Below are 13,336 nucleotides of genomic sequence, written 5' to 3'. Positions count from 1 at the left end.
GCTTCTGCCCAGCAGAGAGACAGCAATTTGAAGTGAAATTTGAGTAAAAAAATCCACTTGGTTTTGATTGAAAATATGAAAATATCCTGAAAACAAGGCATGGAAAACCATAACATTTGAATAAGAAAACTAACCCAGCACCTAGAAACATGGGAAGTATGCTTGGAGGTAGGGGAAATCTTTCAGCACAGTCAGAACCACTGCTTGGTAAGTTGGTTCAATGCTTATTATCACAGGGTGGCTCAGAAAAGGCCAAGAAAGCAGACAAAAATCTATAATGCCATCTCCTTTCAGATGGAAGCTGCAATAGAAACCTTTTTACTGCTAAAATCCTGTGGTCAGAAAGCAGCTGTTCCTGGGTAACTGAATGCTGGGGCATTAGGTAAAGGATCCTGCAAAATTCCTTGGTGGGCAACCCATTTTGTGTTTAGGGTTATGCTTTGTAAAGAAACACCAAAGTGCTGGAGCACTTGGTCATTCCCACCATCTCCTTTTGCTAGGAGTAGCCCACAACACTCCACATACCACATCCATTCTTGTTCCTCAGCAAAATCCTCTGATAACAAAGAGCCATGCAACAAAACCAGGCATCCCAGCAAAACCTACAGCCTCAAATTTAAGAGCTGGTTGGCTTTTGTACTTAACCTCTCTCTTGATCCTGAAAAGTTTCTTTCAAGGTGAAAAATTTGCGAGAACCATTTCAATTTTTCCAGGAGATGGCAGTGCCACTACAGAAAATAGCTGAGTGGTTGGGCTGCTAAGGTGACTGTTCTGTAATTTGCCAGTTTAAAACTCATATATAACAAGTTTTGATTTTTTTTTTTAAATAGATGATCAGATAATTATACTTCAATGACTGTCAAAAGCAATAATGATAGCACTCATTACAAGTTTAAAGTGTGTCTGAATTCCCAAGGGCTCACAACAAGCATTAATTCATCTGAATGGAAACAGGGGACATAATTGGGCCGTAACTCATTTCTATCACATATAGTATATGCTATAATTAATTTTCACCTCACGTTTTCACAGTGGATGTTGAACTGGCCTCCTTACACCCATCTCCTCTGGCTGGGGCAAGTGCAGGTGTTGCAGGAGTTGCAGCATCAGGCACATAGGCAGCAAACTCTGGATTCAATCTGAGGAAATGTGATAGCACATCTGGCAGCACCCAGCAAATCTGAAGTATAAAGCAGGTGAATAAATGTATTGAAAATTAATAAGGAACAGAGTACTGCACCAGATGCAGTGGTATGCTAAGTACATTGCTAAATAGATTGCAATATGCTAACTAAACTGTCTAAAATATATTCTTGCTTTCATGAACTCTGTGAGCTGATGCCTTTAATTTTCAGGTTGAGCTTGATTTCTGATTATTTTTGTCACATCATATTTCAAGGATTTTGTATTATGATTACCTGTGATTTACTAAAAATAACATGCAGAACTTACTGTGCTTCTCTTTCCATTCACTTATTATATTTTTCATAAGTCTTTCATTACAAAAAAAAAGGCCTCTATTCACACTAGAAAGGCTACCTACCAGTTCAGTGAGAAGAAGGCAAGCAAAGAGTTATTCTACACCCTGCTAACATATTCATATGAAACTCATCCAATTTTGTTAAGACCTTTTGTGGAGAATCAAAAGTTAGCTAAGATTGTATTGTAATTCCTCTTTCCTGACCTGAAAGTCACACAGCTGGATTCAAGTAGGCCAGAAATATGTGCTTTATAGAAGCACCTTGTGGCTGGGGCCTTTTTTGAAGCTCTGAAAGTTTGTGCTGCTGACCCTGCCCCCCGTACCAACGACCGAGTCTCCAGTAGGACCTCACGGCAGAAGACAATTTGTCACAACTGTCAGATAGCTGGCAGAAGGAAAGATCCTCCTTGCTTCATCTGTGTCAGCCCCTACGTTTCCCTTGTAGCAGGGCAAGAGTTGCACACTGCTCATTAGACCCCAGAGGTTCCGGTTCTGTGGGACACATCAAAATTTAAATACCCTGGAGAAAAATAATTTGCTGCTTGATCCAACAACACCTTTTGAAGTCGGTGTAAAAATGTTCATTAGCATCAATGAGATTCAGATTAGATCCCTGTTTCATAGTCAGCAGTACTATAACATATTTGGCTGCTCAACATCATATTTTGCAAATCATAGGAATTTGTGGAAAGCCATGTCAACAGTGGTCTCATTTGTTAGACCAGCAGCACATCCAAGCTTTTTACAGCCTGACAGGCACAAATGTTCTATCATTTGCATCCCTCCTAGGTGGTGCTGAACTAGGTCCCAACTTGTGTGGGAACACCACTTCACTGGTGGGTGCTGGTAGGAAGGACTGATAATTTGTGATAATGGACATAATTAAGATACAAGAAGAAAATTAAGGCATGGCATAGTAACACTTTATATGGGTAAATTTTAGATCTCATTGTTAATGATGATGGTGGAGTAATGATGGTAGTGGTACTTTGCATTACATACGTGACAAAAACATCAGGAAATTAATGTACATGGCATCTAATCTCTCCATTATTTATCCCTTTTAATTTACTCCTTAGCCTTTACAAAAAAAAAACAAAAACAACCACATAAATAAGGTATTTAAATGATGATTTTTCAAATATAACATTCCACTTATTAAACTCTACATAATATGAGTAGGACAGGGTGACACTAAGAGCTAATTGAACAGGAGCTCAAGTCCTACAGCTGATAACTCTCATGTTAGGGAAAAGGAAATTATCACTCATCCTGATTTCTGACTAACCAGCTTCATGAAGATCATGGCGTGACTCTGCACTGATGGGCAAAAGGATGGCTGGGCAGGGCTTGAAAACTGCATTTCAGTAGAGCCACCCTGATTTATATCCACTCAGGATTTAATTCAGCTCTTTCAATTCAGCATTTAGCACAAGCAATGCCAACACAGGTGTCACAGACCGTGTTATTCAGAGGTGTTACTCTGTACATGTGAACAACAAGGAGCACCAAACAAGCCAGGTCATTGTGGAGTGTGGGGCACCAAAGCCAGCAGAAGGAGCACAGCAGGTTCCTGTCATGTATGAGAAACAGCCAAGTGTGCCAGGGGTAGGACATACCTCATGGACACACCTGTAAAGCTCCAACCAGACCCTGGAAGAACACACCCACCCAAAAAGCCTGATGGAGCTGGAAGCAAACTAGATGAATAAGACTAAGAGCATGTTCATAGTCATCTGTTGTCACCAAGGTAATTTTCAGGAGTAAAACCCTATGCCTTTGAAGGCACATGCACCTCCCACACAAGCTTAAATGCAACCTGTTCTGGGGTGTGATTCAATGCCATCCTTCTCATGCCAGAAATACAGGTGCAGCCCAACTCCATGCAGCACATCCATCCCTCTGCAGCCCCAGGTAGGGTTAGTCACCAAAGGACAGGCAGATCAAAAAGTAGAACATTTACCAGGCTCTCAGGGGACTTGTTATTTCTGGGACTCTCCATGCATCTTTACTGAAGTCATTCAACCTCTCTTGTCTTTAATTTCTGCTTGGTTGGAATCTTCCAGTTGCTACCAGGACTTCAGCTGTAGTCCCCATTTTGTGTTTAAAGCTCAGTTGAAGCCTCTGGGCACACCACTATTGCTACTACTGACAGATGTTTCCCACAAGTGAGGAAAAGAAGAATGCCACAAGTATGGCTTGGTTTAGAAAGTCCCATTCTCAGAAACTGAAGAAACACCCTCAGAGAGAGGCACTGGAGCTACAAATACGCTGGGATGAAGGAAGGTTAAAGGGCTTGGCAAAGAGGGTAGAAGTGATAGGTTGTGATTTTTCAGTGATTGGCTGAGAAAACATTCAAGTTTAAATAATCTCTGGATGTGCAGCTGTGGGGACAGCTAATACAGAGTTCCCATTAAAAATCTCTCAAGAGATCTTGCAAGATTAAATAAAATTAGCCCAAAGGCCCAAATTCTGTCTGCAAATCAGGCATCATCCACTGAAATGAAAGAGCCCCTGAAGTACACAAGGCCAGCCCAGCCATGTGGGCTGGCACTCACCCCACGTGTGTATCCCTGTTCCCTCCAGCCCTGCTCCCAGCCACTCTCCCAACCCACTCTGAAGCTCACGGCTCTGCTGACACATTGAAAAGTGCCTGGAGAAAGGGCAGTTGGTTGATCCCACAAGGACCAAGGCTGGATGTGACTGATACAACTGCCACCAAAAAACCTGGAGGACTGGGCACCTGCCTTTGGGGTAGGGGGGGCTGTGAGGGGCTGTTGGGCTAGTACTGCTGGCTCACACAGCAGTGACAAATGATGACAGCATGAAAAAATATAGGGAAAATAAATCAAAGAAAGTGAAAAAATCCCAGAGTTATTAATGGGTATGAGCTGATGGTGCAGGCTTGCCTTACTTTCCCCCATTCCATCCTTAGGCTGTGTAGCAGACTATCACATTGTGCCACAGCCTGTGCCACAACTCTGGCAGCAAGGCTCTTCTCCTGATGGCAGACAGATCTCTGGTGGAACCGCTGCTGAGCTGGGGGCAGCAGATCTGAGAGCCACAGCTTTGCAGTGTGCCCAGCTCATCTAACACACTGGCCAAAATTTTTATGCCAGTCATTACTGCTTGCGTTTGGCAAACCCCGGCATTGCCAAGTACCTGCACCTGCAAATAATTCCCTGGGAGTCGCTGGCTGCTGGTACAGCTTGGAGCTCAGCAGCCTCTCTGCTGGTCCATTAACTCCAGGAGATGTTTATTATGAAGCAAGAACTTATTCAACCAAATCTCACAACAAATAGAAAGCATAAGAGGAATATTAGGTCAGCACTTGGTAAAACAGTAAAGAATATGCGGTTTACCAGGGTAGGTCTCAGTGCTGTTTAAGTGGTTGCACAGCCACAAGGCACTGCTTTAAGCAGACTTTTCCTCTCTGATCCACAAGAATATTTCTGTGGGAGTTGCTCACCTGTGCTTCAGTCACTGGAAATGCAAAGCTAGGTCTCTTAAACCTTACCAAAACCCAGTGGGATTCAGGCTAAGGAGTCCTGTGTGCTTGAGGACATTCAGGCGCCTCAGTCTGTCTGTCTGTCTGTCTGGGGTGTGGGATGCAGTGCCAGGCACAGATCCATCGTGCTGCACTGGCACACAGTCCAAGATGTGGTGCAGCTTCTCCAGGAGTGCATCCATACACATCCATCTTCAGTAAGGGACAGTTTATAGATCGAACAGAGGATAATGGGAGGACGGTAATTTAAGTCAGAGTAGTTAATTGCACGTAAGGATTCCTACCATCCTCTTAGTTTCCTAATTGCTAATATACTTAACACCGATTTTATCAATAGTCCATGATATATAAAATTACTTCATATCAGCTCATTAGTTAATTAATTATAGGAAGGACACACACATCAAAGCCAAATGTAGACTGAGGACCCAAACTTCTCCTTGAGCACAAGGAGCAGCTCAGGTGCAGTGGTGCCAATTCCCTCTGGTCTGTGTGATTTTTCCAGATACTTATTCACAGCAATGCAATTTTGCAAAGGACGGGTAAGGAGGAGATGTGGCCACCACGCCAGGCCCAGCCTGTCATCTCAGCTTTTTGAGACTTTACCTTTAGGGACAAAGAAGCTCCTGGGTAAACCAGAGCTCAGAGCTGCAGCCAGAAGATCAATGGCTACGAGAAAGTACAGAATTAAAATTTTATATATATTAAATTTTATATATATATGTACCATTTTTTGAACCTCCTCCAAATAGCTGAATGAGTATGCTAAGAAACAGGATATAAATTTAATTTTTCTATTAGAGTATCTCACTGAACTAACAGAGAAAATGTTAGTTATAATGAGACAAGCACTCTAAACTGTGTCCAATGACTGCCTTCTCTATGGTGGGTTTTGGTGAGACTGAAATACTGTACATATTTCCTACATTACACAAGAATTGGGTGAACTTAATGTTTCTGATTATCCAACAAAGCCATTTCAAGCTACCACATTCTACTTCTAAAATAAGTCTAGAAAGGGACAGACAGCCATTGAACTGATGTGCAACAGCCCTCTAAGTGATGGTCTGTCCACAACCTGAAGGTCATCCCACTCCTTTGTGAGTAAGGATAGATAGGATTGTTCAGTAATTTGTGGGGTTTTGCCTTTTTCTTTCCTGGTCAAAGTGGAGCGGGAAACGGAGGAAGGCTCCTGCTCCAATAAAGAGTTTTTATCACACAGCAATTTTCTCTTTTATTGTCCAGCAAGTCAAAATTTGACTAATTCTCTATTTTAAACATCATTGACAGAGCAAAATGATCACACTTTCTTCCCAACACTGGCAATTGAATGGTTTCATTTTCCTCATCTAAGATCTCTCACTTTTATGGGGCTGGAGACCTCTCTGTCCAACCTACTCTCACTCTTCTTCCCTTCAGCTTCTGCATGCAATATATATGTATATAAAGAAAGTGTGAGCAGCCAACTGAAGTGAACAATATGAATTTTAGATTTGCAGCCTTTCAATTTATTATGTACAGAGAAACCCAGACTCCAGTGTTTGCTTCATGTTGATTATCCTTCTGGGGATTAAAAAAAAAAAAAAAAAGTTGATTTTTCTTTTACCCAATTTCCACATTGCTTCTGTGCACACAGTCTGTATACCCCCTTACATGATTTTTTTCCTCCTGTTGAAGACCAAATTGAGGACTTTTTGCTTTTTGCAGCCACAGACTCTTTATGAGTGCCTCGTTTGTCCCATTTCTCACCCCAGCCTGCAGTTACCCCTCTGGTTTCATGTGCTGATTTATTGCTAAAGACTGTATTTTCCATTAGGGGAGAAGAAGGGAGGGAGTACCAAACAAACTCCAGTGGCTGCATTCAAAGTGTAATGCTTCTTATCACAAATAATTTAAAAAATGCAAGAACCCCAATTTGCAGCTAGGAGGCCCACTTGAGGGATCAGTTAAAATTTACTCCTTTATACGCATGCCAACTTTGACTTCAAAAAGACTTTATTCCCAAGGATAAACAACCCAATATTTGTGTAATATAATTAAGTGAAGGCATCTTTAAATGTCATACCAGCTTGTGCCATGCTTTAAATTGTTATGCATCAACAGAATTTAACGAGATGGCCAAGGATCCTGCTTCCTGCGTGAATGCGATAAGCCACAAATACTGTATAGCTCTTTAATAGATTGCCAAAATAAAGCATTTTGTATGCAAATTATTCATGGAGTGGCAAAGCTAATATAGTGCCAAAATTACGCCCACTGGTCCCCTGCAATTAGTAGTTAAGTTGAAGTATCTTCAAACTGCAGAATTTCTTTCAGTGTCTCCCAATACTTGAAACATCTTTTCATTTATGAAAATAGGAAATAACAGCTTTTATTTTCTCTTTAAGGTTTAGGGTATGTGTGCTATAGCAGAGAAGTGGCAAGAGGGATCTAATCAGAATAATTGCACATAGGCTACCCAGGAAATAAATATGAAAGTCCAGTGACTTGCAAGAAAGTTGAAGGAGAAAGGAAAAATTTGATTTCCCCCTCCCCAGCTCATGCCCCTGAAATAAAGTCTGTGAGCACTGTGAAGTGGGTCTCAAAAAGCTAAGGGGAAAAACCAGAGCAGGACAGAAGAGAAATTACAAGCATTTACCAATAGCTGGGAGTGGATTTTTGTGTCTCCCCAGGTACAGCACCTTCCCATCTCCTCATGGAATATCCCTGCTCAAAAAACACCTGCTTTTTCCTGGAAGAGAAAACTTCCTTGGGGTGCACCAGGCATAAGAGCTGCCACCATGAGGCCCATACCTGTAAACCATTTAAGGTATATCTTCACTGGCAAGAAATCACCTGAAATGTTCTTTTCCAGTAGGTTCAGGGCTAAGCCATCCATAACCAGGAGTTTCTATTTTCAGGTTAAGTACACAAATAACCCACAGCCACATCACCTGGGAAATACTTGCAAAACTCTCAATTTTTCTGTGAAGTAATAATATTCTGCCTTGAATATTGGTTACAGGAATCCTTTGTCAGAAACAGAAAGAAAGGAAGAAACAAGATTTCCCAGTCTCCACATTTCCAGTGAAAAATCTTTCCCTCTTTTTCTGCTCTCTAAGACAGACATAGGGCTGGTGAGGGACCCATGCCAAGGGGGGAAAGCAGCATTGCTCCTTGATAGACAAGTTTTTTGAGAAACCTTAAACTGCAAAGTATCCAGGCTACATTTACCCTCTTTGGCCACTTGCAGCAGCGTGTGGAGATGCAGCTTGGTGGAGAAGTGAAGGGGCAGGTAGGTCCTGTAGATCAAGTCCCCGTTCTGCAGAGGGAACTCCAGCTGTATTTTCCATTTACAACCTAATCATCAGAGTAGTGTGGTACATGCCAGGGGCCTGGGATGCTGATTTAAGGAGCCTGTGTCAAACTGCTTGGACCTAGATGGCCTTTCCATGCTAACCTGGAGGATTTACTGCCAGCTAAACAACAAATGTAATTTCACTCGCAAACTGTTCCATGAAATGTTGTGGAATACCATAAACAACCGTATTCAGTCCAGTGAACTCTAAAAGCTGTAATCTACAGCACTCTCATCACCTGGGGGGCAGTGGGGACACCCAAAGCCACCAGACCCACTTCCATATTTTGATATTAAGAGAGGGAATGGACAGCAGGCCTTACAGCAGAAAACTGCAGGCCCTTGGAAAAATAAATAAAAGCAGCCACCACCACCGCTCCTAACATAGATCTTGCATTTTGTCATTTTTTATAGCGAGGCAGGTTTAAATGTGTCCTTTTTTACGGCCGTGTGGGTTTCAATGTCCGCCCCACCGAGGGGAGCGTTCCCACGGCGTCTCTGCTGGACGGGATTTGGCAGAAGGCACAGGGAGCACACTGCCCCACACTTCCCCGTGTGCCTGGCCAGCAGCACCCCAGTGCCATGGGGAGCACTTGCCAGATGCTATTGGTCAGGGTCCCACACTGACAACTTGTCATCGATTCCGCCGGAAAAAAAATAAAAAAATTAAAAAATGGCAACCAATGAAAATCAATCTTCTGATGCTCCGCTGCCTTAAATACCACTAGAGCAAACAAACAGCCCTAAACAATACAGCAGAACCCATATATCAATTACCCTAAATGCTCAAGCATTTTTACTTCACAGCCTGCAACATCCGACGGTGGTACCCGCGCCCGCTGCGCCGGGATGATAATGGTGCCGCATTGTTCCCGGGCGTCTGGCGGCCTGATAAGGGCTGCCTGTGCTCAGATGATAATGAAAGTGGGCAGGCTTAACATTGTGATTGGAAAATTTCTTGGGTCTCAGAAAAAGGTTCTATTAAGCCCACTGACCCCAATTGAATATTAATTAGCTAATTAACAGATTTATTGTTCCACGCAATTTCTGGAGAGGCGATTTTTTTTCAAGTGCCATTATTTTTTTAAATTATTTTTTGCATTGTGTATAATTGAATCTTTGCAGCTGCCAGCATCTTCTGCATGATTTGGCAAAAAAAAGAAAGAAAAAGCACTTATAGCTTTCCCTTTTTTTTTTTAGACCCAAATGTTTCCAATTGCTTTAGCGAGTGTTTGGGGGTGGGGGAGGGAGGGAGGGGGAAAAGACACAGCTGATTTATGTTACATTCTACAGATTTATTTATTCTTAAAAGCTTAACTTTAAAATGTCCACACTTTTTTTTTTTTTCTATTATGATTCACTGGTCTGTCTTTTAGCCTGAGGTTACCACACAGTGCACTGTTATTCCCAAGGAAGACACTGAGGTCTATACCCTGCCTTTCATACACATCCTTTTAGGCATTAAACATCTTTCCTCTGCTCTTACCTGTTTGCTCCTGCTCTTTTCTGCCATGCAGATACTTTCTACCCAGCTGGGGAGGGCAGGGGTCTTGGGCCAGCCTGGCTCTGCCCTTCCTACAGGAGGGCCCCTTCCATGGACCACATGGTTCCACATTTTTTGCAAAGTATTTTCCTAAATAGTGAACTATTGGTGAAGAGAGGAGAGGTGATGTTTTACCATATGGATGATTTCTGACCATTTCAAATTTGTTTATTTATTTGGCGCAGACTGCTCCAAGAGCTTCATGTGGAAGTGAGCAGGGGCCCACAATGATCTGTCACATGAAGCTGTTTGTTGGGGTGGGAGGAGGGGTGTGTTGCAAATTTCTTACAAATAATTTGCTGCATCATATCTTTTTCTAAAGGAGAAAGATGTCTTTTAAATAAACCCATGGTGTTTTTGCCGTTCAAAGACACTAACACAAGCACTTTTTAAAGTTTCAGCATTAAAACTCCAGATATTCTTATAATGTTACAAGCTGTAGTAGAAAATGTCAACAGAGAACAGCATTATCCTGTTAAAAGTAAAAAAGACAGGAATAATCTTGCCTTAGAGAATAGAGAACTCAATTTCTATGGTGCAAGAGGGTATACAGATCTCTGCAGTCCACAGACCTGGACTTTGGGCTACTTCTGATGCCTAAACACGGGATTTGCATAATCTGCTGTAGTAAATGTGGTTCAAAACCTGGACCTGGATCTTCTAAAAGTGTCTTCCTTTAGGGCCTTCTATGACCATTGTGTAAGACCACCAAGACAACTACATGTTATGGTTAAAAACTGTGACAAGTGACACCCTGATGGGACATGTGAAAGACTCTCAGGCACTCACAGAAATTAAACTACATTTGCCTCATGCCCCGCAGACAAAAGACAATACAAGAGAGACAAGTTTATACCTGCCACAGCTACAGGGGGATGCAAGGATGGTGAAAGCTCACAGATAGCTCCTCCTTGGTTTCTTTCTCAGACTGATGATTTTTCTTTCTTTTAAATAAAGCTGCCAGTGTTCAATGAAATAATTGATTCGTAGCTTTTAAGCAGTTCATGTTCCTACAGCTCACAGTCATGTTTGGAAACCTGTGGAACAAGTCCTGGATAACTCAAGACACTTTTTGTATCCACAGAAATGCTGCCAGATTAAATGAGTTAAAATACACCCAGTATCTTGGCTGCTGCAGGTGACACCAGTGCAGATTATGGCCTGTACTTGCACAGCAGCATAACCCAGCTTGTTGTTTCTGAGGGGGGACTGACACTTTCACTCAATGTCCAGAACTAAGTTGTATGACCCAGAAGACACCAAGCCAGCAGAGGCAGCTTTGGGCCCTGCCTAAATTTGGATCCAGCCAACAGTTTGCCCAGTCACAGGGAGAAGTGCAGATGTTGGGATGCTCTTGTCCATTGCTGAGATAACTGAACTGAAATATCAAATCACAGAATCATGGAATTATTAGGGTTGGGAGAGACCCCTGGAGATCATCCAGTCCAACCCCCCTGCCACGGCAGGGTCACCTCCAGCAGGTGACACAGGAACATATTTAGGTGGGATTGAATGTCTCCAGGGAAGGAGACTCCATGACCTCCCTGGGCAGCTGTCCCAGTGCTCTGCCACCCTCAGGGTAAAGAAGTTGTTCCTCATGTTGAGATGGAACTTCCTGTGTTTCAGTTTTTGGCCATTGCTCCTCATCCTGTCCCTGGGCACTGAAAAGTGTCTGGCACCATGCTCTTAGCCCACCTTTGAGATATTTCCTGCACTTAGGAGAATCCCTCTCAGCCTTCTCTCCTCCAAACTACAGTCCCACAGACTCCTCACTCAAAAGATGCTCCAGACCCCTCATCATCTTTGAGGCCTCTGCTGGACCCTCTCCAGTGGCTCCTTGTCTCTATTGTGCAGAAGAGCCCACAACAGGACACAGCACTCCAGTGGCCTCAGTGAAGCTGACTGGAAGGGCAGGATCAGCTCTCTCAACCTGCTGGCCAACTCTTCCCCGGGTCCCACTGGCCCTCCTGACAACAAGGACACACTGCTGGCTCATGGACAGCTCATCACCACCAAGACTCCCAGGCTGATCTCCACAGAGCTGCCCTCCAGCAGGTCACCCCCAACCCATGGGTCATTCCTCCCCAGGTCATCAGGCTTCCCTCTGGCCAAGGTGAATCACTACATTTTCATGAAATGCAGCTGACATAAACTTCTTTCTATTCAGATTTCTCTGCCTTTTTCACAGCTATACCCAATCCTGAAGTATGTTAGTGAGGGGGGTGGTGTTTAAACCACATGATCATTTACTTAAAAATGTTAGATGAAATACTACGGGGGCTGCAAATGAAAACACCACAAAATGGGATTTCTAGTTAAGCATAAAAACACAAGGAATAGGGAAAGAGAAACATAAAGCTTGCACTGGGCTTATGGAAATGTATGAACTGTGCCAGCAAAGAGCCTGGACAAGACTCATCAAAAGGTTGGTTGATACTATTTCATATTGACTTTGACCTTCTACTCTAATGTAATTACTAGGAACAATTTAAATAACTTTCCTTTTTTTTTTTTTTGTTCCCAGAGGAAAAAAAAAAACATTTTCCATTGCTTAAAACTGGAAAACAAAATGTTTGATTGAGGTCATCTTGACATCCATTAGTGTGATAAATGAAGTGGAATTCAAGGCTGCTCCATTATCAAGGTTCATTTTCGTTGTTCAGATCTGGTTTCCCCCTCCCCTCTCCCTTCTTTTTTTTTTTTTTTTAAAACAACATGGCCTCAGACTCAAGGCTGATTACAATAATTACATTTTCTCCCCATAATAGTACAAATGATTCAAGGAGTTATTCAGAATGTTTCAATGTCAGCACTTAGATAAATGCTCCTTCTTTCCCAGGGATTGCATTTTTTATGCAGAATGTTAGTTAGCAGCAGCAGTAACGGTGTAGTTGTCAGAAAACTGTGAATTTACATGCCCAGTAACTATATTCACAATTGTTTGGTATTCGGCCTGGCAACGAGGCTGAATGGGACACCAGATAATTTATAACTGCTCCCCAACACAAGAAGAACAATTATATTGTGTGCAGTATAAAATGGCCATTATTTAGCTCAATTTTTAAAAATTATTTGAACAAAATGCCTATCCTTTGCAGGGCTATTTTCTTCTTGGATCTAATTAGATACCCGAGGAATACAGGATATATAAATTTTAGCCAGCAAATATATTTATGGAATTTTAATTTGCTTCTTGTATACCTCTGCCATAAACTTTGTAAGCCTTCCTTGGGAGGTTTTTAATCTTAAAAAAAGAAAAAAAACCCAAGAGCTGTACAAAAGGTAGCTGCTGTTTTTCTGATGAGCAGCAAGATGCTGGCTGTACATTTCTCCTCTTGCACCATAAAATTACTGCTGTTTTATGAGAACAAGTTTGTTTCTGCAGGCTTGACAGATTGCCACTCCTGGTAGGGAGGAGCTGGGCAGAGATTTGGAGGAGCCTCAAGCAGGTTGGGACCCATGGGATTT

The sequence above is a fragment of the Molothrus aeneus genome, chromosome 6 (genome assembly GCF_037042795.1).
Source record: "Molothrus aeneus isolate 106 chromosome 6, BPBGC_Maene_1.0, whole genome shotgun sequence".
In the NCBI taxonomy this organism is placed as follows: Eukaryota; Metazoa; Chordata; class Aves; order Passeriformes; family Icteridae; genus Molothrus; species Molothrus aeneus.
Note: the sequence above shows the minus strand (reverse complement) of the source record.